Raw genomic sequence first — 24,802 nt, forward strand, 5'->3', positions numbered from 1 at the left:
GTCTCTATAGACTATGTCGTTGAATGACACAACTGAATAAATCAGTTTACACCATGTAGCCCATGTTTCGGCTTTTTGCGAACCATCCACCGCAATGCTATCACCTTCTGGCCAAGACTAAAGCTTATCTCCGGAATACTCTGATATGGGGCTGCCAGCTTCCCTCACCCAGTGTCCCGAATAGACAGATTTCAGGACATGTAGGAACTGATACTCCCAAGATCTCAGAGAGGAGACCCGTGAGCTCCCCCAGAAGTCTCTAATAACTGGGTATTCCCAGATCATGTGCCAGAACTCAGAGTAAGCAGAGGAACATCTAATGTGGTTTGACGGCGGTACCCTGCCCATTGTCTGTCACCTTGCTGGAGTGAGATAGCGTTGATATAAAATGTATAGTTGTATCATTTATCATGTTATTTGCTGCTGGAGAGACAAACAAGGGACACACTAATTAACTCGTGAAAGGTGTCATCTGTTAACGAGGTCCTCCGTTTTAACAAGGCTGAAGGTGGGGTCTGAGAGATTTCCGATGATCTCAAGTGGGAGTATAATGTGGATATGAGGCCTTGAGACTGCAGGATGCCAATTAAGGGGTCTGTTACATGGAGTTCGCCACCAAATGTCCCACCAGCCCACTTCTTGAGCAAACAAGGCCAGTCAAGTCGGGTGTGATACAGTAGAAGATGGCTGTGTGTCACTGAATTTATCTTGGGTTATATCCAGAAGTAAATTACCACCACCAGTACATATAACCGTGGCATTGAGAAACTGGGTGGCAAACTGGACAGCTTGGCGGAGAACCAACATATTTGCTGGCGGTGGCATGTTAGTGCCGATAATAACGTATGGAACTGACTCTACCCAAGCCTGTACAAGGGGTTCTCGGGGCTTTTGAGAATGCGACCACATTCTGACCCAAGTTGTCTATGGACTAAAATAGAAACCCTCTGCAATATAAAGAATACGTAAAGTGAATAGACCAATGGACTTATGAGTTTTGTTTCCGAGGTCAGGTGAGTCTCTTGGAGACGTACTATGTGGGTGTTGTGGCGCCTGAGATGTGAGAAGATCACATTGCGTTATTTTTGGCTCCACATTTCCCAAACATTCCAGGATATTAAAGTGACACTAGCCACATGTAATGTGATACATATTGTTACGATCGTGTGGCCAACTAAGCACAGGGCTCACACGATTGTGACCAAGAGAAGGATACACACGGGTTTCAAACAACTGGCCCTGATGCTACAGGGAGGAAGACATGGCCCTACCTGAGTGGGGACATCACCCTGATAAAGGGCAGCCCAGCGCTCTTTGGAACTGGGCCCTAGCTGCACCTAGGAACCACACTACCAGAACAGGACATATAAACATGCCACATGACAGAGACAGAAAACATAGCATACAGCAGCCAAAATGCAACCACTAGTAGCAGGTAGTAAAGTTGAATATAAATGCCAGGTATTAGTTGATATTTTGATCAAAACGTGGAAGCTAGCGGGCCACTTCACGGCCCCTGGCTATACTGCTAGTCCCTACACTAACCAGAAGCTGCAACAGCACAGACAACAGAACACAAGTTGCACAGGACAGACAACCAGGCACTGACTCTACAGGCACTGGCTTACAGCAGACTTCAACATATAGTGCAAACCACACGGACTCCACCCAGAGCTCACATGCACACAGATGAAACTCACAGCAAGTCCAAGCATCCTCATACAGGGGGGGATAGACAGGCAGCCACTGTGCTGACATAGGGAAATGTGTCAGGGATCCACCAACTGACACAGAGAGAGAGTGAGACATAAGACGTTTGGAGGCCGCACCTGTCAGGGAAAGGGAAAAGGGGAGCTGCATGTGCTGCAGACTAGGACTACAGGTGTCCAAACCGTCTTTGCGAAGCAGAGAGACACAACAGACCTACAAGCAAACACAGATCTGAGTTGGAACAAAACAGATACATCCAAACAATACAAGACCAGCCAACTACTGACAGGAGCTGGATTTATATGTGCTTCAGGCTAAGGGGGATTGGCTGCTGGAGAATACCACACCCAGCCAGCTCAATTACTCACCACCTGAGGAGCTGTGCTGCTAGGAACCTTAGTACTACAGATCCCAACAGCACACCCTGACACACACACACACACATATATATATATATATATATATATATATATAGTTAGGATGTGAACCCTGCCTAAAGAGACAAGACCCTTGGAATAGACAACTGACTCCTCAATATGAATCTTGGTATGTGTACACCCCTGTCATGTGCCCAAATTTGTATGAACCAATTACGGCGTGTGAAATAGGCCTGGAACACCCTATTTTTACTAACATCATAATAGAAGGAACCTGATATTAACATTTATAACATAAACTGAAAAAGTATAGGGGTAGAGCGTGCACCCAATAGATGTTCTATAAAGGGGCACAGTCTATCAAGTTGGCACTCCTAGAGCTCAAGAACACCAATAATGCACAGAAATTGTCTCCCTGAAAGCGTAGTAAACAATGTATATAATATCCTTGTTATATAATGTACACCAGCTCATATATGCATCACCAGAAGGAGAAGGAAGGGGAGGTTGAGAGGAAAGAAAAGAAGGGGGAGAGGAAGGAAAAAGTGTTGAGAGGGGGAAGAGCAGCAACTAGCTGTCCGACATATGAGTGGACAACATTTGACAGGGTTGTATAAACTGGTACTCCTTCTAAGGAAAGAGGATGATGTCAGGATGCTTTGGATCTCAGAGGAGCTGCACTTATGTTCGCCTGGACACCATGGCCTCAAGCCACACCCCCTCCCAATTAGAATTTTTAAACCGTTTTTTAAAACATTATATCAACAATCATAGAAAATAGTCATATACTTACTGACTCAGGAGGGCAGATAGCTGCATCCCCTCAACATGCAGGTAGTAAACTACCAAATGAGGGAACTAATTACACCTGTGAGGGACACCGATGAGACAGCCACTCACATAGCCTCTTAATATAGAGGGGGATGGCTGCTTGGTGTATACACCCACACAGAGTAGATACAGAGTGGCAGACCTTCTGGTACATGTAGTGCACCATGCAGACCTGCAACCTGTTAATAATGACGCCATAATAGTTTGGCGGGTTGCCCTGCACCTCAAAAAGTGAACCACATTGAAACTGCCACCCTGGGCTCCCCCAGCATTCTAAAGCCGCACTGCATGTGAATAATAGATAATAAATGCAAGACATTAGTTGGACTTTGGCCAAGATACATCAACTCACTAACCGCGTCAAGGTTCTTTGCTTGTAGTGAGTCCCTAGACTACTATAAATACGTCACAGAAGGGGAAATATAAAAACAATTCCAGAAAATGGCCATATACTTACTGACTTAGGGTGCATTCCCACGAACGTATATCGGCTCGGTTTTCACGCCGAGCCGATGTACGTTGTCCTCGTGTGCAGGGGGGGGGAGGATGGAAGAGCCAGGAGCAGGAACTGAGCTCCCACCCTCTCTCTGCCTCCTCTCCGCCCCTCTGCACTATTTGCAAAGGGGAGAGGTGGGGTGGGGGCGGGGCTAATTCTAGAAACTTAGCCCCGCCTCCCCCATTGCAAATAGTGCAGAGGGGCGGAGAGGCGGCAGAGAGGGGGCGGAAGCTCAGTTCCTGCTCCTGGCTCTTCCATCCTCCCCCCCCCCCTGCACATTAGGACAACGTATATCGGCTTGGTGTGAAAACCGAGCCGATATACGTTCGTGGGAATCCAGCCTAAGGAGGGCATATAGCTGCATCCTTTCAACATGCAGGTAGAAGACTACCAAATGAGGGAGCTAATTACACCTGTGAGCCGATTTATGTAAATAAAAGTTATAATTTTTTTGAAAATAGGGAGTAAAGATGAAAATAAAGGGGGGGGGGGGAGGGCTAATGTTAAAAAAATAAAGACACAGAAAATTGGAATCACCATGTCTGTATCATCCCGTTCTGTAAAATGTTACATTACTTATCTAGCATCGTAAATGCCATTATAATAAAAATCCAAAACATAAATGCCAAAATAATAATTTTCTAGTCATCTTGATTTTCCAAAACAGGATTAAAAGTAATCAAAAATCATGTAAACCTCAAAATGGTAGCAATAAAAGCTGCAAGTCATCCTGCAAAACACAAGCCCTCATACAGCTCTGTCAATGGGAAATTGCAAATTCTCTGGTCCTGGAATGTAATGACAGTCTATTAAAAAAAAGTGGTAAGTAGTAAGACAATAAAAAAAAAACTATATAAATTTGAGAATGTTGTCAGAATCATACTTAGAACAAAGTCAACATAATATGCATACCATATAGTGGACACCTTAAAAATAAATCCCCCAAAACAATGCTGAAATAGCTTTTTTTTTTTCATTGCCTTGAACAAAAAAAAAAAATAGTAAAAGTTATCGAATACATTAATGTATCCAAAATTCATTACTATAAAAACTTGAAGTCGTCTTGCAAAATACAAGGTGTCTTTAGGAATTTACTAGTTCCTAAAATTAGTTGTCACTAAGGGGTTAAAAAAATGATGTTTTTGGGAGGGTTTTTTCAATTTCAATGTGACTGTTAGGGGCTTAAAAAGTGTATTTGGCTACACTGTATAATACAGAGGCTTCTTACAAAAAAAACCCAAGAACACGTATGCTACCCACACACTATGGGCATTATATGTAGTTGTACAAGAACACGTATGCTACCCACACACTGTGGGCATTATATGTAGTTGTACAAGAACACGTGTGCTACCCACACACTATGGGCATTATATGTGGTTGTACAAGAACACGTATGCTACCCACACACTATGGGCATTATATGTGGTTGTACAAGAACACGTATGCTACCCACACACTATGGGCATTATATGTAGTTGTACAAGAACACGTATGCTACCCACACACTATGGGCATTATATGTGGTTGTACAAGAACACGTATGCTACCCACACACTATGGGCATTATATGTGGTTGTACAAGAACACGTATGCTACCCACACACTATGGGCATTATATGTGGTTGTACAAGAACACGTATGCTACCCATACACTATGGGCATTATATGTGGTTGTACAAGAACACGTATGCTACCCACACAATATGGGCATTATATGTAGTTGTACAAGAACACGTATGCTACCCACACACTATGGGCATTATATGTAGTTGTACAAGAACACGTATGCTACCCACACACTATGGGCATTATATGTGGTTGTACAAGAACACGTATGCTACCCATACACTATGGGCATTATATGTGGTTGTACAAGAACACGTATGCTACCCATACACTATGGGCATTATATGTAGTTGTACAAGAAGACGTATGCTACCCACACACTATGGGCATTATATGTAGTTGTACAAGAACACGTATGCTACCCACACACTATGGGCATTATATGTGGTTGTACAAGAACACGTATGCTACCCATACACTATGGGCATTATATGTGGTTGTACAAGAACACGTATGCTACCCATACACTATGGGCATTATATGTAGTTGTACAAGAACACGTATGCTACCCACACACTATGGGCATTATATGTAGTTGTACAAGAACACGTATGCTACCCACACACTGTGGGCATTATATGTAGTTGTACAAGAACACGTATGCTACCCACACACTGTGGGCATTATATGTAGTTGTACAAGAACACGTATGCTACCCACACACTATGGGCATTATATGTAGTTGTACAAGAAGACGTATGCTACCCACACACTATGGGCATTATATGTAGTTGTACAAGAACACGTATGCTACCCATACACTATGGGCATTATATGTAGTTGTACAAGAACACGTATGCTACGCATACACTATGGGCATTATATGTAGTTGTACAAAAACATGTATGCTACCCATACACTGTGCGCATTATATGTAGTTGTACAAGAACACGTGTGCTACCCACACACTATGGGCATTATATGTAGTTGTACAAGAACACGTGTGCTACCCACACACTATGGGCATTATATGTAGTTGTACAAGAACACGTATGCTACCCACACACTGTGGGCATTATATGTAGTTGTACAAGAACACGTATGCTACCCACACACTGTGGGCATTATATGTAGTTGTACAAGAACACGTATGCTACCCACACACTATGGGCATTATATGTAGTTGTACAAGAACACGTATGCTACCCATACACTATGGGCATTATATGTAGTTGTACAAGAACACGTATGCTACGCATACACTATGGGCATTATATGTAGTTGTACAAAAACATGTATGCTACCCATACACTGTGCGCATTATATGTAGTTGTACAAGAACACGTGTGCTACCCACACACTATGGGCATTATATGTAGTTGTACAAGAACACGTGTGCTACCCACACACTATGGGCATTATATGTAGTTGTACAAGAACACGTATGCTACCCACACACTGTGGGCATTATATGTAGTTGTACAAGAACACGTATGCTACCCACACACTGTGGGCATTATATGTAGTTGTACAAGAACACGTATGCTACCCACACACTATGGGCATTATATGTAGTTGTACAAGAAGACGTATGCTACCCACACACTATGGGCATTATATGTAGTTGTACAAGAACACGTATGCTACCCATACACTATGGGCATTATATGTGGTTGTACAAGAACACGTATGCTACGCATACACTATGGGCATTATATGTAGTTGTACAAGAACACGTATGCTACCCACACACTATGGGCATTATATGTAGTTGTACAAGAACACGTATGCTACCCACACACTATGGGCATTATATGTAGTTGAACAAGAACACGTATGCTACCCACACACTGTGGGCATTATATGTAGTTGTACAAGAACACGTATGCTACCCACACACTGTGGGCATTATATGTAGTTGTACAAGAAGACGTATGCTACCCACACACTGTGGGCATTATATGTAGTTGTACAAGAACAGGTGTGCTACCCACACACTATGGGCATTATATGTAGTTGTACAAGAACACGTATGCTACCCACACACTATGGGCATTATATGTAGTTGTACAAAAACATGTATGCTACCCACACACTATGGGCATTATATGTAGTTGTACAAGAACACGTATGCTACCCATACACTATGGGCATTAAATGTGGTTGTATAGCAGCTGCATAAATCTGGGCCCCACTTTGAGCATATGCAGTATGTACCCTGTAGAGTGAATAGAACCGTTGTCCATTCTATAAATGCTTTCTTTTGGACCAATACACCTCGCCCGCCCCGGGGATGAGGGGTAGTCAAGGTTTAAAAAATTAGGAATTCTTTATTGCTTTATAATACAAAAATAGCCTGGTTGTTGGTTGTTTCAGGAGGCGCTGCGACTAGATGAGGAAATTAGATTTCTTCCTGCTAAAATAAGGATGCTTGCAATGTATCAGTGATAGTTACTGTAATGAAAGGCGATGCCTACAGCAATGGGGGAGTGTTGTGTCTCCTCCCTATTCTGGGCATCTGATCCCGAGCAGTATGTCACTGACACATTGTATCACTGTAAAATGACCATACTGGTTAAAGATTAGATCGGATGTGTCACACACTGGGTTTGTATCGCAGAGGCACGGAAGAAAAGGACAAAGAGGAATGTGTCACATAATAGGATTTAACTGCAATTACATAATGGGCTGATGAGAAAGATTGACAAAGTACATGAAGGGGAAAGCAATACTGTAATATGATTAGGAAATGTTGTCTAGGCTGTGCGTGGCAGCTCTGTCATCGTCTGCGTCATATACACTTTACTAGTCAGTCGGCTTCCCTGAATCTATGCTAGTGAATGTCAAATGAGTTAATCGCTGCAAGTATCAAAGCAGCGGAAGAGTAGTATTGGGGGGAAATAGGCTGAACTGGATGGACATATGTCTTTTTTCGGTCAAACATACTGTGTTATTATGTATCATTCATCAAAAAGATCTGTTAACGGAGCTCTCTTATGATCAAACATATTTCACTTTAAGGGTGCATTCAGACGACCGTATATCGGCTGGGTATTCACCCCCGGCCGATATACGGCGTCTTTCTCTGCAGGGGGAGGAGGCTGGAAGAGCAGGGAGCAGTGCTCTGAGCTCCCGCCCCCTCTGCCTCCTCTCCACCCCCCCTGCACTATTTTCAATGAGAGGCGGGATGGGGGTGGAGCTAATTCCCGGATCTTAGCCCTGCCCCCGTCCCGCCTCCTTCATTGCAAATAGTGCAGAGGAGCGGAGAGGGGACGGGAGCTCAGAGCACTGCTCCCGATTCTTCCAGCCTCCTCCCCCTACACATTCAGACGACCGTATATCGGCCGGCGTGAGACAGGAGCGCAGGAATACACAGTTGTTGTATTGCTAGGCTGCCTATCAGAATGCAGTATAAGGTAATGCTATAGCATTACCTCATACTGCAGGAGCGATCAAAGCATCACATGTTGTAGTCCCCCAGGGGGACTTAAAAGAAAAGTAAAAACAAGATCCATAAAGCTTAATTAATTGTAATAAAAGTTTAATCCCACCCACTCTTTTGCCATATCTATAATAAAATCATAAAAGAAAAATACATATTTGGTATCACCGCATCTGTAAAAGTCTGATCTATCAAAGTAGTGCCTTATTTATCCAGCATGGTAAATGTCATCTGAAAAAAAAAAAATTAAGAACGCCAAAATGCACTTTTTAAGTTACCCTGTCTCCCAGAAAAAATGCAATAAAAAGCGAACAAAAAGTCGTATGTATTCTGGATTTGTACTTACAGAAACTACAGGACATCTCGCAAAAAATGAGCCCTTACTCAACTACGTCGTTGGAAAAATTAAAAAGTTATGTCTTTGAAAAAAGAGTAGTACAGTAAAAAAAACTATACAAGTTTGGTATCGTAGCAATCGCACTAACCCATAGAATAAAGTTATGTAACTTTTGTTGCAGTTTGTGCGCCGTAGAGAGAAGAAGCACTGAAAGATGGCGGAATGTGTTTTTTTTTTTCATTTTACTCCACTTAGAATTTTTTAAAAGTTTTTCAGTACATTATATTGTACAATAACTGCCACCATTGAAAATACAACTCGTCACGCAAAAAACAAGCCCTCATACAGTGACGTTGATGGATAAATGCAGGGGTTATGATTTTTTAAAGGGGGAGGAAAAAACTAAAATGGAAAAAAAAAGGGGCCGTGTCATTAAGGGGTTAAGATCACTTCAATCGGACAACAGGCAATCGTGAAAGTTGTGAAAAAGAACCTAAGGGTAACAGCAAAAGACCTATAGAAAACTCTATAAATTCCTGGTTTGTTCATATGTCCTCTACGAAAGGGTGTTGATAAGTCTTTTGCCTTGTGTTCTTTTTTGTTTCTATGGTAACGAATGTTACATCACATGAAAGCCTTATGTGTCTAATATATGTGTTTGTAGCTTATGGCAACAGTGATCTCGGCACGCGGGAAAACAAAATGGCGGAGTCTAAGGCGATATTCAGAGCAAATGAGAGCAGAGGAGTGATAAAATTCTTGTTTCTGCAAGGAAAGTCCACGAAGGATATTCATGGTGATATGTCGCAGACATCGGGGGATCAATGCCCTTCATATTCTATAGTTAAGAACTGGGTTGCCAAATTTAAAATGGGCCACTTCAGCCCAACGATGAGGAACGTCCTGGACGACCAAGAGAGGTTGTTGTTCCGAAGATCGTCGATGCTGCGCACAACCTCATACTGGAGAATCAGCCAATTTCAGTTGCAGGAATAGCAGACATCATGGGGATTTCTGGTGAACGTGTTTGTGCCATTATCCATGAACATTTGAACATGAAGAAGCGATCTGCAAAGTGGGTCCCCAAATGTTTGACAACAGATGAGAAAAGCATGCGAGTGAAAACTTCCTGGTCCATTTGTCAGCGTTTCCGGACTGATAAGAACTTCCTGGACCGACCGGTCACTATGGATGAGACTGGATTTATTTGTATGACCCTGAAACCAAGGAGCAGTCAGAAGAGTGGAGGCATAGTGGTTCTCCTCGCCCAAAGAAGTTCAGCCACTAAGGTGATGGCGTCTGGGTTCTGGGATAAGGAGGGCGTGCTGCTAGTGGAGTACCTTCACAATGGTTCCACCATCAATGCAAGGTATTACATGGAACTTTTGGACCAATTGAAGGCAACTCTGAAGGCCAAAATGCACGGCAAGCTGTCCAAAGGAATCTGGTTCCTGCAAGACAACGCCTCAGCTCACACTGCACAAGTGACCGCAGCAAAACTGGTGGAGCTAGGCTTCCAGCTGGTTGACCACCCACCTTATTCACCAGATCTAGCTCCCTCCGACTATCATCTGTTTCCAAACCTGAAGAAACACCTCAGGGGACCAAATTTCCCACCATTTCTGATGCCATGGCTGCTATGGATGACTGATTTGAGGCACAACCGAAATCCTTCTCTTTGCAAGGCTAACAGAACTTGGAATACCGATGTAAGAAGTGTGTTGGCATCAGTGGAGAGTATGTGGAAGAAATGTAAAGTTTCATCTTCATATGTCGATTCTTTCTGGGTAAAGCCAAAGACTTAGCAGCAGCCCCTCGTATTAGAAAGGTATGCAAATAATCTCTCCTTCCAGGAAGAAGGAAAACTGTCTCCAATGCCATCTATTGTTTATGGAAGGACACCAGAAAGAAAGCTACTGCTGTCCAAAAATAAAAAAAAACCATTGCAGCTCATTTCAGGTGCGTTTTAGACAACTTGCATGTCCCACAGTGCTTCAGGGAAAATGTTCTATGGACGAATGAGACAAATGTGGAACTTTTTAGCAGAAATGCACAATGTTACGAGTATGTGTGGAGAAAAAAAGAACACTGTACACCAACAAGAACACCTCAACCCAACTGTGAAGTGTGGTGGAGGGAGCATCATGGTTTGGAGCTACTTTGCTTTCTCAGAGCTTGGATGTCCTGTGGGAACAATAAATTCTAAAGTGGATCAGAACATTTTAAAGTAGAATGTAAGGGCAGCTGTTACCATACAGTGCGGCATGGGGTCCCGCGGTCGGCGCGCGTCGCTCCAGCGTCGGCTCCAGCAGCCTGGAGCCCTGTGTCGAGGTCATCCCAGCAGCTTGGGTTGGCCAGTGGGCGGCAGCGTGGGCGTGCCCGCCCGTAGGGTGCCGCCCGCACTCCTCTGCTTCTTATACAGCAGTGGGTGGAGTTGCCTCCTCCCACTCTCCGCCCCTGGGCGGAACCTTGTGGTTAAAAGACTGGCAGTGAACTGAGCTCATTGCCAGTTATTGGTTCTGCATGCACCTAGCCAGGCTGTCTGTGGATCCCCTCAGTCAGTCCCTAGTTGTCGGTCAGCTCCCTCTGGTTCCCTATCACTTTGTCTGTTTTTGTTGGTTCTGTTTGCCTCTAATCTAGTCTGGCCCAGTCAGCACTAGTTGCTATCCAGCACTCTGCCAGTTTGCCTGTGAGTTCCATCTCCAGCCTTGTCAGTTTTGTTTGGTCTGTTACACCTGCCTCCTCTGTCGGCACTCTGTTCCCCCCATTAGGTAGTTTCCTGCTTGTCAGCCGCCAGGTCCCTAGCCAGTGCAGGGACCGCTGTCCAGTTGTCCGCCTGGGGTTAGCCAGGGCCGAGGCAAGTAGGCAGGGACAGTGGGGTGCGGGAAGATCAGGGCATCCCACTTGGCGCTCGGGGGGCAGAGTGCCGTAACATAATAACTGGCCCTTAAACTATTGTTTTTTTTTTTTCATGGCGGCGATCAGCGCCCTTGCAAACCAGCTGCAAGACCTGGTGCCGGTGATCCGGGATTTGTCAGCTCGCATGGTGGCCCAGGAGCAGTGGGCGGTGTCGCAGGAGCAGAACGCCTCTACCTGTCCCGAACCCAAGTGCCCTCTTCCCGAGGTGTTCTCTGGGGAGAGGAACAAGTTTTTCGTTTTCCAACAGGCGTGTCGCCTGTTTTTTCGGATGCGTCCCCGTTCTTCCGGCTCGGAGGTCCAGAGGGTCGGGCTTATAATGTCCCTGCTGCGGGGCTCTGCTCAGACTTGGGCCTTTTCCATTCCCGAGGGTTCCCACTCCCTGCAGTCGGTGGACTCCTTTTTTCAGGAACTCGGGGGTATCTTCGATGAACCGGACCGAGTGGGGTTGGCGGTTGCGCGGTTGCTGGCGCTGCATCAGGGGTCGCTTTGTGTGGAGGATTATTGCTCCAATTTCAGACGCTATGCGGGCGATACTGCATGGAACGATAGTGCCCTGAAAGACGTTTTTATGCAAGGTCTCTCAGACGCGGTCAAAGAACTGTTGATCTCCCATCCCGTTCCCGGGTCCTTAAAGGAGGCTATGGAGTTAGCAGTGAAAGCAGATAGGAGGCTCAGGGCTGGGAAGCAAGATAGACCGACCCATAGAGTCAGGGAGGTCATTTGTCCTGTTCCCTCCCCGTCCGTACCAGTTTCTGTCCCCGAACCTATGGAACCGGACCCGCTGGACCCCAAGGAGCGACGTCGGATTCGGTTATTACATAATCTCTGTCTCTACTGCGGGAAAGCTGGACATCGGGTGATAACTTGCCCCTGGAGGCCTCAGCGTCCACAGTCTGAATCGGCAGAAAGATTTCCAGTCCTAGGCGACTGCAGGGAGGGTCGCCTAGGACCTCAGGTACGTCCTAGATTTCTGATACCCTGCCAGGTTAGATTCCGGAACTTCTCCCGCCTAGGGCAGGCGTTTATTGATTCCGGAGCAGCTGCTAACCTGATAAGCATGCGTCTCGTTGAGCCCCTGAGGGCTGAATTTGTGGCGCTGAAGACGCCAATTCGTTTTGCTAGCATTGATGCTACTCCTCTTGCTTCGGGCTTGGTACGATGGAGGACCCCAGTGTTACAACTCACGGTGGGGGGTCGCCATTCGGAAGGTCTATCATTCCTGGTGATGGAGAAAATGTCGGTAGACATGGTACTAGGGATGCCGTGGCTGGCGTTGCACAACCCCCAATTCGATTGGGCCACTGGGGAGCTAACCCAGTGGGGGCCGTCCTGCCATAGCCATCGTGCTCCCCCTCCCCCTGCTCAGTTGAACAGAAGGGGTACCGGTCCTCTGGAAATCGCAAAAGGAGGGGTCGCACGGGGTGCCATAAGTCTTTGTCGAAGCCTGTTGTCTCTTCGGTGATGCAACAAGACAGTTATGTAAAGCACACAAGTAATTCAACTCTGGTGATAAAAGTCACTCACATGGTAAACTGGTGGCCAAAGTGTCTGGTAGTCTTAAAATTACAGGTGGCAGGAAGGTGTGTCCCTCAAGGCATCTGAGGTAGCAATCCAGTAACTGACAAATTTCAGATGACCCCATGGGTATTTATATGGAGCCTGGCCTCGGAATCTTGCCAGCATGCTTCTCACAAGCTTTACAAAGTAGCCCAGTTGCAGTAAAGCACGGGCTTCATCCAAGTACAATAGCAGGTGGAACCCGGGCAAAGTGCAGAGAGAGAAAGAGACGAGTGGAGTAGATAGGACTTGTGGATTTTGCCATTAATCTGCAGCAAAATTTACAACAGTTGGGTTTTGATGTGGATTCTGACTTCCCTATCAAATCCAATGGCGAAATCCACAATCAGTGTGCAGCATAATTTTATTTCTGTGTGGAAAGTTTTTGCATCATAGCGTGTGGATGAAATTTGGAAAGGGGCCCTGAGTGACAATGATGGTTAAAATACTTAATTAACGGTCAGTCGATAGAGATGAAATTTGCGTAGGGACCCAATTTGTTAGGCAATCCGAAAGGATGAGAACACGAGAAACTAAAACCACCCAGTATTATTTGGTAATGTATAGTGGTATTATTTGAAAGCTGAATTGCAGTTTTCTGGTAACTATATGGTAGTATTACACTGAACGATTCCTATATTCCGAACACCTACTCAATAAGCAGTTGATCCACCTTTTTGGTAATCATGGCTTTCAGACATCAGGGAACATCTTTCAAATTCAAGTTGATCTATGCTCGCTGCGGGAGCTCCGCCAGTTGGTGTAAATTCTGTAAATAAGCGTCAGCAGATCGTTCCAATATATCCCAAACACATTCAATGGGGTTACATTCCAGTGAGTATGAGAGGCAAGGCAGTATGGAGAATTCATTATCGTGCTTATCCAACCATGCCCTAGTGATCTGAGTTTGATATGGAGCATTATATTGTTAAAAGATAGCACTGTGATTGGGGAAGCCTTCCTGAAGATATGGGAGAAGATGGTCAGCTAACAGGTCCCTGTAGTGCTTACCATTTAAGGGCTGTGGTATAATACACAATGGTCCTAGACATTTCCCACACTATGACACTGCCACCACTGGCCTGTTGAACCCTAATGGTGCACTCTTGGGATAAGGCTTCATGCTGTTTATGCCAGATGCAGACCAAGCCATCTATATGGTTCAGCAAGAATCAGGACTTGTTACTCCAGAAAATCTTCTGCCATGTGTCCAAGGTTCATTGACATCTTTCCTGGGCCCATGAGAGGTGTAATTAGTGATAATGTGGGGTCATCAGGGGCACCTTTGTCGGTCTTTGGCTACTAAACCCCAGTCGATGCAAGGTATGCCATATGATCATTGTGGAAATTTGTCTAACTTCCCTGGGTCAGTTAGTCCATCGTAACATGTTGTTGCTGAGATAGCAGATGTGCCAACCAACGCTCATTTCTGGGATCAAACACATACGCCCTGCCACTGTGTGATCTTCAGTCAAATTGCTGTCCATGGTTGAATGAGTCTTGGTACACTCTTGATACCATGGTTTGGGAACAGCCAACAACTGCTACTACTTCAGAAATACTGGCACCACACTTCTGGACACCAAAATCTGCCTGCAGTCAAAGTCCCTCAAGTCACCACGTTTACCCATAATTGCCAAATGTTGCCTTCTGCTGAGCAGAGGAGAGGTTAGGACAATATATGAGGGATGATTGTGATGTGCCGATCACGTGGTGCCACATTACTGATCACAAGATGTCATGCACTAGCTGTTCCTATTGCAATGATCTTCAGTCTATGTGTGCTCCTATCATAAGGAAATATTATTTGGATGCGGCTTATTATTTGGGCTGTATTTGCAGTATCAGCTGAGTACCATGTAAAAATATAGAAAAATGAAAAAGACCCCCTGGTTCATATAGTCAAAGAAAGCAATGAGATTAGTTTGGCATGATCTTCCCTCAGTAAAGCCGTACTATTTAGGGTCAAACACATTGTTGTTTTTTAAGTGGTCAAATATTCTAATTTTCAGGAGAGTTTCTATTAGTTTAACTACTATATATGTCAGACTAACAGGCCTGTACTTCCTATATGGTGTATATGGTGGTATAGTGGTATTATACAGGCTGAAACTGTAATAAAAGCTGTCAAACTGGAAAAAGGAGGGAGGGTACTTTGCTTGGTGAATAGCACATAGAAGGAAATATATAGAAGGGCAGGACTAGGGCTTATTCAGACGGGTGTATATCGGTCGAGTTTTCACGCCTGGCCGATATACGCTGCCCCTCTCTGCAAGGGGAGGAGGCGGGACAGGAGCTAGTGCACTGAGCTCCCGCCCCCTCTCTGCCACTTGACACTGTATGCAATGGGAGGGGTGAGACGGAGCTAAGTTCTGTCCCCGTCCCGCCCCTCCCATTTCAAACAGTGTCGAGGGGCGGAGAGAGGGCGGGAGCTCAGTGGACTAACTCCCGTCCCCCTTCTCCCCTTGCAGAGAGGGGCAGCGTATATTGTCCAGGCGTGAAAACCCAACTGATTACGCCTGTCTGAATAAGCCCTTAGGTAGAGGTTCTAGCTTGGTCCTTTACCACAATATATGCGATATATTATGTCATCGAGGGCGCTTTCACACAACAGTTTTTATGTTCAGTTTTTGGTGAACCAAAACCAGAAGTGGAGAGAAAGTAATGGAAAGGTCTGCAGTTCTTCCGTATTTTGGACCCACTGCTGGTTTTGGCTCGCAAAAAACTGAACATAAAACCTGTCGTGTGAATGCGCCCCAAGGCCGCTCCTACACCTGCAGTATGGCGCAGTTCAGAGTTTCTGTCTCTCTGCTCCGATAAAACACAAATAAACTGATCCGTTTTTTCCCCTAAAAACAACAGAAAGCAAACGGAAAGGTTTCCATTTCATCAGGTTTCAGGGGTGGGGGTGGGGGGGTTACGTAAAAATAACACTTCAGACTGCGCTATTCTTCCATAAAAAAAAACGAAACGTAACATAACTGAAGCCTTTCTGTTTGTTTCCCATTTTTTTGAAACGCCATTGAAATCAACGGGGAAAAAAATGCATCATTTTTTCCCCATTTTATTTCAGTTTCTCAGAGCAGAGAGACGGAAAACCGTGAAGTGAGCCCCAATGCGGGTGCGACAGCGGCATTACCCCTACTTACTGGTTATATGTTAAGGCTCTTTGACACAGGCAGTCTTTTAAACGACCTTAGCGGTGACGTCAGCGCTCGTGCAGAGCATTTCAACTAAAAGACTTGCACCGCCTATGGAAACTGCTGAGCGGGAGCATTTACACAGAAGCCAACCAGCCAAAGAGTTTTTTTAAGCTGACTGAAAAGTCGTCTTAGGAACCTGTGAAGGATAAGTGAGCGTTTTTTTCCCCCGCATTCACACTGAACGATTATCACTCAGATCCGTTCGTGTGAATGAATTTTGAGCGATAATCGTTATGTGTAAACGGGCCTTTAGGCCTCATGTCCACGGCCAAAATAACATTTAAAATCCACAGCGGGTCACCCACATGTGTGATCAGCGCCCCATCGGGATGCATTGGACACCCGCAGGTAATTAAATACCCGAGGCGCGGATTGTGTGTGCGGGAAAACACCCGCAGCATGCTCCATTTTAGTGTGGGTCTCCCGCAGGCTTCTATTGAAGCCTATGGAAGCCGTCTGGATCCGCGGCACACCCGCAGCTGAATTTCTACTCTCCGGCGCGGGAGAGCAGGAGTTCAAGAAAAGAAATAAAGTGCACGGCGCATGCGCGCTGCTGGCGTGCCGAGCACATCCACCGGGCCGAAGAAAGAAGATCCAGCCGCTACGGAGGGAAGATCCACAGCGTCCGGACAGGTAAGTATTTCTTCTTTTTAGGCCTCTTGTCTGTGGGAAAGGAGGGACCGGCTGCGGGATTCTGCATGAAGAATCTGCGGCGGGCCTGTTTTTCCCCGTGGACATGAGGCCTTAGGCTTCCATCACATCTGCGCTGAGGTTTAGTTCAGGGTTTCCGTTTTTCTCTTCCGCTTTTGGAGTAGAGAAAATAAAATAAAACGGATCTCTTTCAAAAAAACAGAAAGGCTTCAGTTTGCTTCTTCCATTAGGCTTCTGTATTTCGTTTTACGGAAAAACTGCGTTTGCTGCTTTATTTTTCCATCCAAGAAAACAGAAACCTGATGAAACGGAAGCGAACCGAAGCCTTTCCATTTGCTTTCTGTTTTTTAGAAACCTCATTAAAATTAATGGAGGAAAAAAAAATGGATATTTTTGCCCCCCGCTTTATTTTAGCTCATCTCTTCTAAAAATGGAGAAGGGAGGCAGAAATCCTGAACTGAGCCCTTACGCAGGTGTGAAAGCAGACTTAGGTTACCTACGCACGAGCAAGCTTGGGTTAAGTTTCTAGGCTCGATATCGCGCTTGCAAACGTGTGATTTGCCTGCAGATGCGAGACATTTTTCAGATAAACCGCATCGTATCTGTAAAAATTTTGATCCTCTTGCGCGGGTTTCACATGTGAAGTGGGAGTGTTTCCAATTGATTTCCATGCGGGGCATTAAAGCTCCCATTGAAATCAATAGGCGAGGAACGTGAAAAGTTAGAACATGCCAGGATTTTTCCCGCACCATCACTCGTGTATATGACTCCATTCAGTAGACGCACAAATCTCGTGTGAGTTTCTCGTCCATGTGAAAGCGGTAGAGATGAGCGAACGTACTCGGACGAAAAGATTCAGGGGGTGGGGGGCGGCGTGGTGGAACGGGGGGTAGCAGTGGGGAACAGGGGGGAGCTCTCTCTCTCTCCCCCCCACTCCCCTCTGCAACCCTCTGCTCACCCCCGGCGCCCCCTGAATCTTTTCGTCTGAGTAGTCAGTTACTCGGAAAAAGTGGTGCTCGAGTGCAAAAACACCCGAACCGAGTACGCTCGCTCATCCATAGAAAGAGGCCTTCAAAAATAAGCTATAAACATAGCATGGACCTACAAAGCTCTTGTCTTTTCATGAAATACTTGTGAAAATCACGGCACAATTCCAGACTGAAATGCGGCTTCTGAACAGCTTGAGCGTGACGTGGGAGAAGAGTGTGCCTCTGTGCAAAACCTAGCAGATGCCTAAAGAACAAGAACAGAGAAGTGTTAGAAGAGCCGAGGGAAGTGCTGCCCATTATGCATTCAGTGCTAAGAGACGACTACCCCCAACTCATGGCTACAGTTGGCAGGTAAATGGTGACTTCGGGCTCCGGGGCCAACAGTTAGAAGAAGAGCGGCTCACCTGCTATTACAACTTACTTATATCACAAATGACAGTCAGGTTTAAGGACTGTATATCTACTCCGTAAGAAGCGTCTGAGAACTAAGACCTCCTACATGTCACTATTCAGTATTTTGTATCAGAGGTTGTAAGTTAAAACTTGAAGTGAACCCAACAAAGAGAAAACTATAATGGAAAGATTTTTTAATCTTCTGCTTTGGACCGACTTCTGGTTTTGGCTTACAAATACTTGTGCAAAATACTTATAAAAAAGGTCACTATTCTTATTTGGGACCACAGAGAGGGTCTTAATACTAAGTGGGGTCATATAGGTGGTCTTTAGAGACCTTGCAGACCCTCCCTGTCCAGCTGCTGCAACCCCTAATAAATTTTTCAGTGCACCCCCCATAGCAATACTGTGTCGGCTGTGGTCCTACTTGGCAATAAGACCACTAGAGATGAGCGAGCATGCTCAGTCAAGGCAGATACTCGAGCAAGCATCGCTCTTCTCGAGTAACTGCATACTCGTCCGAGCAAAGGCGGGGGGGGGGGGGGGGCGGAGGGGAGGGAAAGTGAGAGATCTCTCTCTCTCCCCCCTGCTCCCACCCTCTCCCCCCGATCGCTCCTGCTGACCCCCCGCATTAGCTCAAACGAGTATGCAGTTACTTGAGAAGAGCGATGCTCACTTGAGTATCTGCCTTGACTGAGCATGCTCGCTCATCTCTAGTGGTCTTATTGCCAAGTAGGACCACAGCCGGCACAGTATTGCTATGGGGGGTGCACTGAAAAATTTATCAGGGGTTGCAGCAGCGGGACAGGGAGGGTCTGCAAGAAGCGGGTCAAGGCTGAAAGTACTCTCAGTGGCGGTCTGGATCCAGAAATAAAAAAAGGACACCTTTATATGGTGACTGTATTAGTTAGGGCTCCTGCACACTGGTGATGAAATCACGTGAATTCCAGTCCTGCGAGCCTGCGAGAAATCGCATAATTTTGAAGCCAATGGCTCGATTCACATGTGCGATGTTTTAACGCTTGCAATGCAGCATAAAAACAAAATCGCAGCATGTCCATTATTTTTGCGATCTTGCCTATTGTCCTACAATGCGGGCGGCAGCAGAAGAGTCGGCCCCATTAAAAGCAATGGGAGAATATCGCGATCTCCTGTCTCTGCTGGGATAGCAGCGTCAGGGGATTCCTTCATCCCCACAGGTAGTTCCCTCATCACTGAGTACCCTGCCACTGCTGTCCGTATTCAGTGATGAGGGGATGAAGGATTCCCCTGCCACAGCTGTCACAGCAGCGGGAGGAGATTGCGATGTTCTCACTATGTTTTCAATGGGGCCGGCGCTGCTGCCGCCGGCCCCATTGAGAACAAAGCTAAACCCCTGGATGTGACAGCATCCAGGGGTTTCACATCCAAGGAATCCCCTGCTGCGTCTCTCACAACAGCAGCAAGAGATAGCGATCCTCTTCCATTGCTTTCAATGTGGACGGCACTGCTGCTGCCTCATTGAAAGCAATGGGATGAAGGGAACCACTGCAGTGATGCACGGCTGTTCTCCTATGAAAATACCTCACATCCAGGTACGTTTACGCCTATGTGACACCGGCTTAAGGCTAATTTCATACGAACGACTACAATATCGTCCCGATATTGTGCACGTGCATTTTTCCCGCGGGTGTTTGGCGTTTTTGTATCAAAAAGCCTTACGTCACTTCAGGGAAATAGGGATTCTCCGCCGCAGCTCAAAGCCACCGTGGAGGATTGCGGAGGGTTTCCCATTATTTTCAATGGGATACCTTGCATCATACTTGCATGCACCGCGCACACCATGCAATGTTTTGCCCAATGGGTGAAAAAATGAAAACGATGGGCGATGCGATGCAAAGAAACACCCAAAGTTAGGACGTGCTGCGACGAGGGTAAAAAAATCATTCACGTCTGACCCTATTCAGAAGAATGGGATTCATATTCATGCGAGTTTTTTACATCTCACAAAATGCAAATCTCACTTGATTTTCTCGGCCATGTGAAAGGGACCTAAAGGTGGAATTACACATTTGGGCTGGCTACACACATTTAAACCATGCCCACCCACATTAAACAATGGCCGCACAATTTTGCCAGTAATTTGTGTGGTCACAGTTTTGGCATTGCGTGCTTCATTTTGGTGGTCTGAGGGTGTACCGATTATTATGTAACAATTTGTGCAGGAAGTGTTTTGTAGCCCATGTTCCCCTATGAGCCTTCCTCTCTGTTGCATCGCATCACACAAAAAATCATTTCTGTGCGGTGTAATGCAACTTTGACAGTAGGAAATCCTACTGTCAAAGCCCTAATCTAAGTCCTGGCTGCAGGAACGAAAAAAAAAAAAAGTATGCATCACCTTAGAAGCGCTGTTAGCCCAGCCGCATCTTCTCCCTGGGTCCCCAGCACTATTCTTCTTCATCTCTTCTAGCCGGGGATTGAAAAATCCCCACTTCCTGGAAGCGCTGCCTCTGATTGGCTGACGCTTAGCCAATCACAGCCAGCACTTGATGAACCAATCACAGCTCTGATTGGCTAAGCATCAATCCCCGGACAGAAGAGATGAAAAAGAACAGCTCCGGGGACTGGAAGGAAGCTGCAGCAGAACTGGACAATGCTTCTAAGGTGATGCATACTTTTCTTTGTAGTGCTACAAAATTGCGGTATCAGCGCGAGAAACCGCAGCGATATCGCATGGAGCAGCGATGCAATATCGCGGCGATGCTGTGTTACCCGTGTAATCGAGGCCATACAGTTGCAATTTGCTATGTTTTGTAGCCCATGTGTCACTATGAGCCTCTTTGTTTATCGCTTCGCACGAACTTGTGATTTTCATGCTATACGATGCAATTTCAACATTAGAAAGTCCTATTAACCTTCTCGCTGCAAAACCGCGCAATTTTATTGCGTGAGAAAATCATGGGTGGCAGCGACGCAATGCAACATTTGTCCCAAGAAAAAAACATCACTGACACTACAAAATCGTGTGTACATAGCAGCAATATCGCTCTCGCCTGTGTGGATGTGGCCTAAGGCCTCATTCACAGGGGCTACAAAATCATTGCTACAAAACGCATGTATGTGAAGCCCATGGTTTCCAATGGGTTCTCTCAGGCTAAAAAACATAGCTGTTACGTCCGTGCGGCACACTAAAGCGCCACTCCTCAGAACGAACGCAAGTGTGTCCATTTAAAACCCGCAAACAAACTTATATAGTATTTGTACTCACAAACTTCACCTCTCCAGGCAAGATTAAAGGACCCGTCCCTTACTAAAAGCAGGGTAATCGTTCCGATAAGGTCGGCCCCACTGTCTTCATCTGGGACCTAGCTATGCCTGATCAGGAACCTGGAGAAGTGCACAAAACAGACAGGACAAAACAATGTTCACACACACTACACAGAACAGGACTGCACATAAAGCACATGTCTGGCCACCTGCACAGACATACAAAACAAGTCGCTGTTCACACCAGCACACAATGTTATGCAAACCACACAGAACAGGACTGCACATAGAGCACATGTCTGGCCACTTACACAGACATACCATACACACGTCACTGTTCACACCAACATATCAGGTTGTGCATACAACATTTAACAGGAAGCAGAGCTCACATGCATACAGATGGTAAACCATAGCTAGTCCAAGTGTCCTCACACCAGGGGAATAGATAGTCAGCCACCGTGTTGCCATAGGGAACAGTGTCAGGCATCACACATCTGACACACACATGGGACATCAGACGTCTGGAGGCCGCACCTGCCCAGGGGTAGGGAGAAACCTTGTGGGCCACCTGCACCTGTGTGATTACCATACCACACACTACACAATGCATGTACCCCAGAATGCAAGGAAGGTAGGGACAGCAGGTGCCAGGACCTCACCAGCTCTGAGTGGACTCAACACAGGGTACAACGGTAAAGCACTAAAATAACCAGCAATCTCTCACAAGAGTTTGCTGGTATTTATCTGCAGCAGACGAGGGGGATTGGCTGGTGGAGAATACCACACCCAGCCAGCTCAGTTACCCCTACCAGTGAAGGTGTGCGCAAGGAAACTTGCAGAACCACAGGTCCCAGAAGCACAACGTTAACAATAGCAATAATTTTGTAGCCCATGTGAACGAGGCCTTACAGTGAGATAATCACTGAATCACTGAAAAATGGACAACACAGGATTGCTCCGAGAAAATTGAAGCAATATCGCATCGCCGGTCCGTGCGATATCGCTGTGGTTTCTCGCATGATACCGCAATTTTGAGGCGCTACAAAGTAGCACGACTTTGTAGCACCAAATGCAAGGATTTTTGGCTGTGATTGGTTCATCGAGCGCTGGCTGTGATTGGCTAAGTGTCAGCCAATCAGAGGCAGCGCTTCCAGGAGGCGGGGATTTTTCAATCCCTGGCCAAACGAGATGAAAGAGAATAGTATTGCGGACTCAGGGGGAAGATCAGCTGGCTGACAGTGCTTCTAATGTGATGTATTGTCTTTTTTTTGCCTGCAGACAGGGCTTAGATTAGGGCTCTAACAGTAGGATTTCCTACTGTCTAAGTTGCATCGCACCACACGAAAATTGCATTGCATGCTCCATAGGGAAACAAGGGCTCCAAAACCTCACGGGGCTGTGTGTATATCGCGGGACCCGCCAAAGTTTTGTGTCGGGATGTCGCTACAAAAACTAGCATATGTGAATTAACCCATAGAAAAGCATGGGCTTCACATGCATGCAATTTGTAGCAGCGCGACAAAATCGCAGAACTTGGTCGCCCGTGTGAACGAGGACTAAAATTCCCTTGAGATGCAGAGGACCACTACCCAAGGAGGTTGTGTGGTTGCATGCCAATGTATATCCCCACACCGCTGCTCATACTGGTACAGAAGAACAGAGGACCCTGACCGGGAAGGCTTACAATAAGAGAATGCTTCTGTCTATCCTCCCTTATGATTGAGACTGACAATACAGACTTCCCCTCTTGTGTTATCTCATTGGTATCTCATTGTTAAGGATTCCTAATTGTACTTTGTGAGATCAGTTCTTTCTTATGTACCCAGTATTATCAGTTCATTCTGTAGGAAGCTTCTCTCTACCATTTATTTCATTCGATTATTTTTATAATTTCACTAAGGTCAAAAAATGTGAAAGATCTGATAATCCATATTGTAACGCAGGAAGCTAGAGAATACCTAATCCAGCGGTCCAGTCTTTGTACGTCTCCACATATATACTTACAGCTCCCCAGAGTACTATTCTCATTTGTCTGATGGTACAGGCACAGCCGGAAGAGTCTCAGTAGGGTTTTCAATCTGTTTTTCTTATCTGCTAGGAGCGAACATACAAAGGGCTGTTATTATGACCTGTTTGGATGTAAACCAATGATTCTATAAAAGGAAGTATATAATCCAGCTGAAGTCAATTGAAGGAAACATAGCATCAACAACAACAAATGTCAGCATGCTATGCAAAGATTACTAGGAGACCAAATTGGCTGGGCGTTCAGGCACAGAGATACATTGTGAATCTTCGACAGTTCTGCAGGGTACGTCACCCATAGCGAGTACGGTTGTGTAACCAACTTGACACGTGCGTGCCCCATTAGAATATGTTCAACAGCCTCGGATTTATTAGCTATAAGTCAGCAAGTGGACCCTGAAATCTGGAGGCAGCACCTGGGGTACCCCAGTTTTCACCCATTACCATTCCAATTGGGATCTAGTCTTCACTGCAGAGTTCCCAGGCTGTTACTCACAGTCTCAGTTATGTGGCTGCTGGTGCCACACAAGACCAAAGCGCGCTACCTGGGGGATGTAGGCGAGGTCAAAGCCGGCAGCATAAACTTCAGTAGGGCAGTCAGGCAAGAGGTCAGGGCTGGTAGAACAGATGCAATATGATAAGAAGTCCAAGTCAGGGCAGGCAGCTGGAAGATAGAGTAGTCCAACAAGCATAGCCAAGGCCAGGGATGGAGAAGTCAGAGTAGTCAGGAGTCAGACAACCAGGCGAGCGTAAACTACTGATCAGGTTTGCACAATAGGTGTAACCAAATTGCCAAGGCATCAACCTTAAGGGGAGGATGACTCCTAAAGCCAGGGCTGGTGGGGGATAGGTTGGGGACAATAAATTGGGATCTGGTGGACCATGGCAGCAGGTAATAAGAAAGTCACGGCAGCACTAGACAGGCACAGGAACACTGGCAGCATGGAGTGAAGACACATATAGGCTAAAACAAAGTGCATCCCAGCGATGTGTAACGAACTTTATTGGCAATGTGTTTCAGTGCTGGAAAGCCATGCAATATTAATTTTGTGCC

This window comes from Eleutherodactylus coqui, chromosome 10 (genome assembly GCF_035609145.1).
Source record: "Eleutherodactylus coqui strain aEleCoq1 chromosome 10, aEleCoq1.hap1, whole genome shotgun sequence".
Lineage (NCBI taxonomy): Eukaryota > Metazoa > Chordata > Amphibia > Anura > Eleutherodactylidae > Eleutherodactylus > Eleutherodactylus coqui.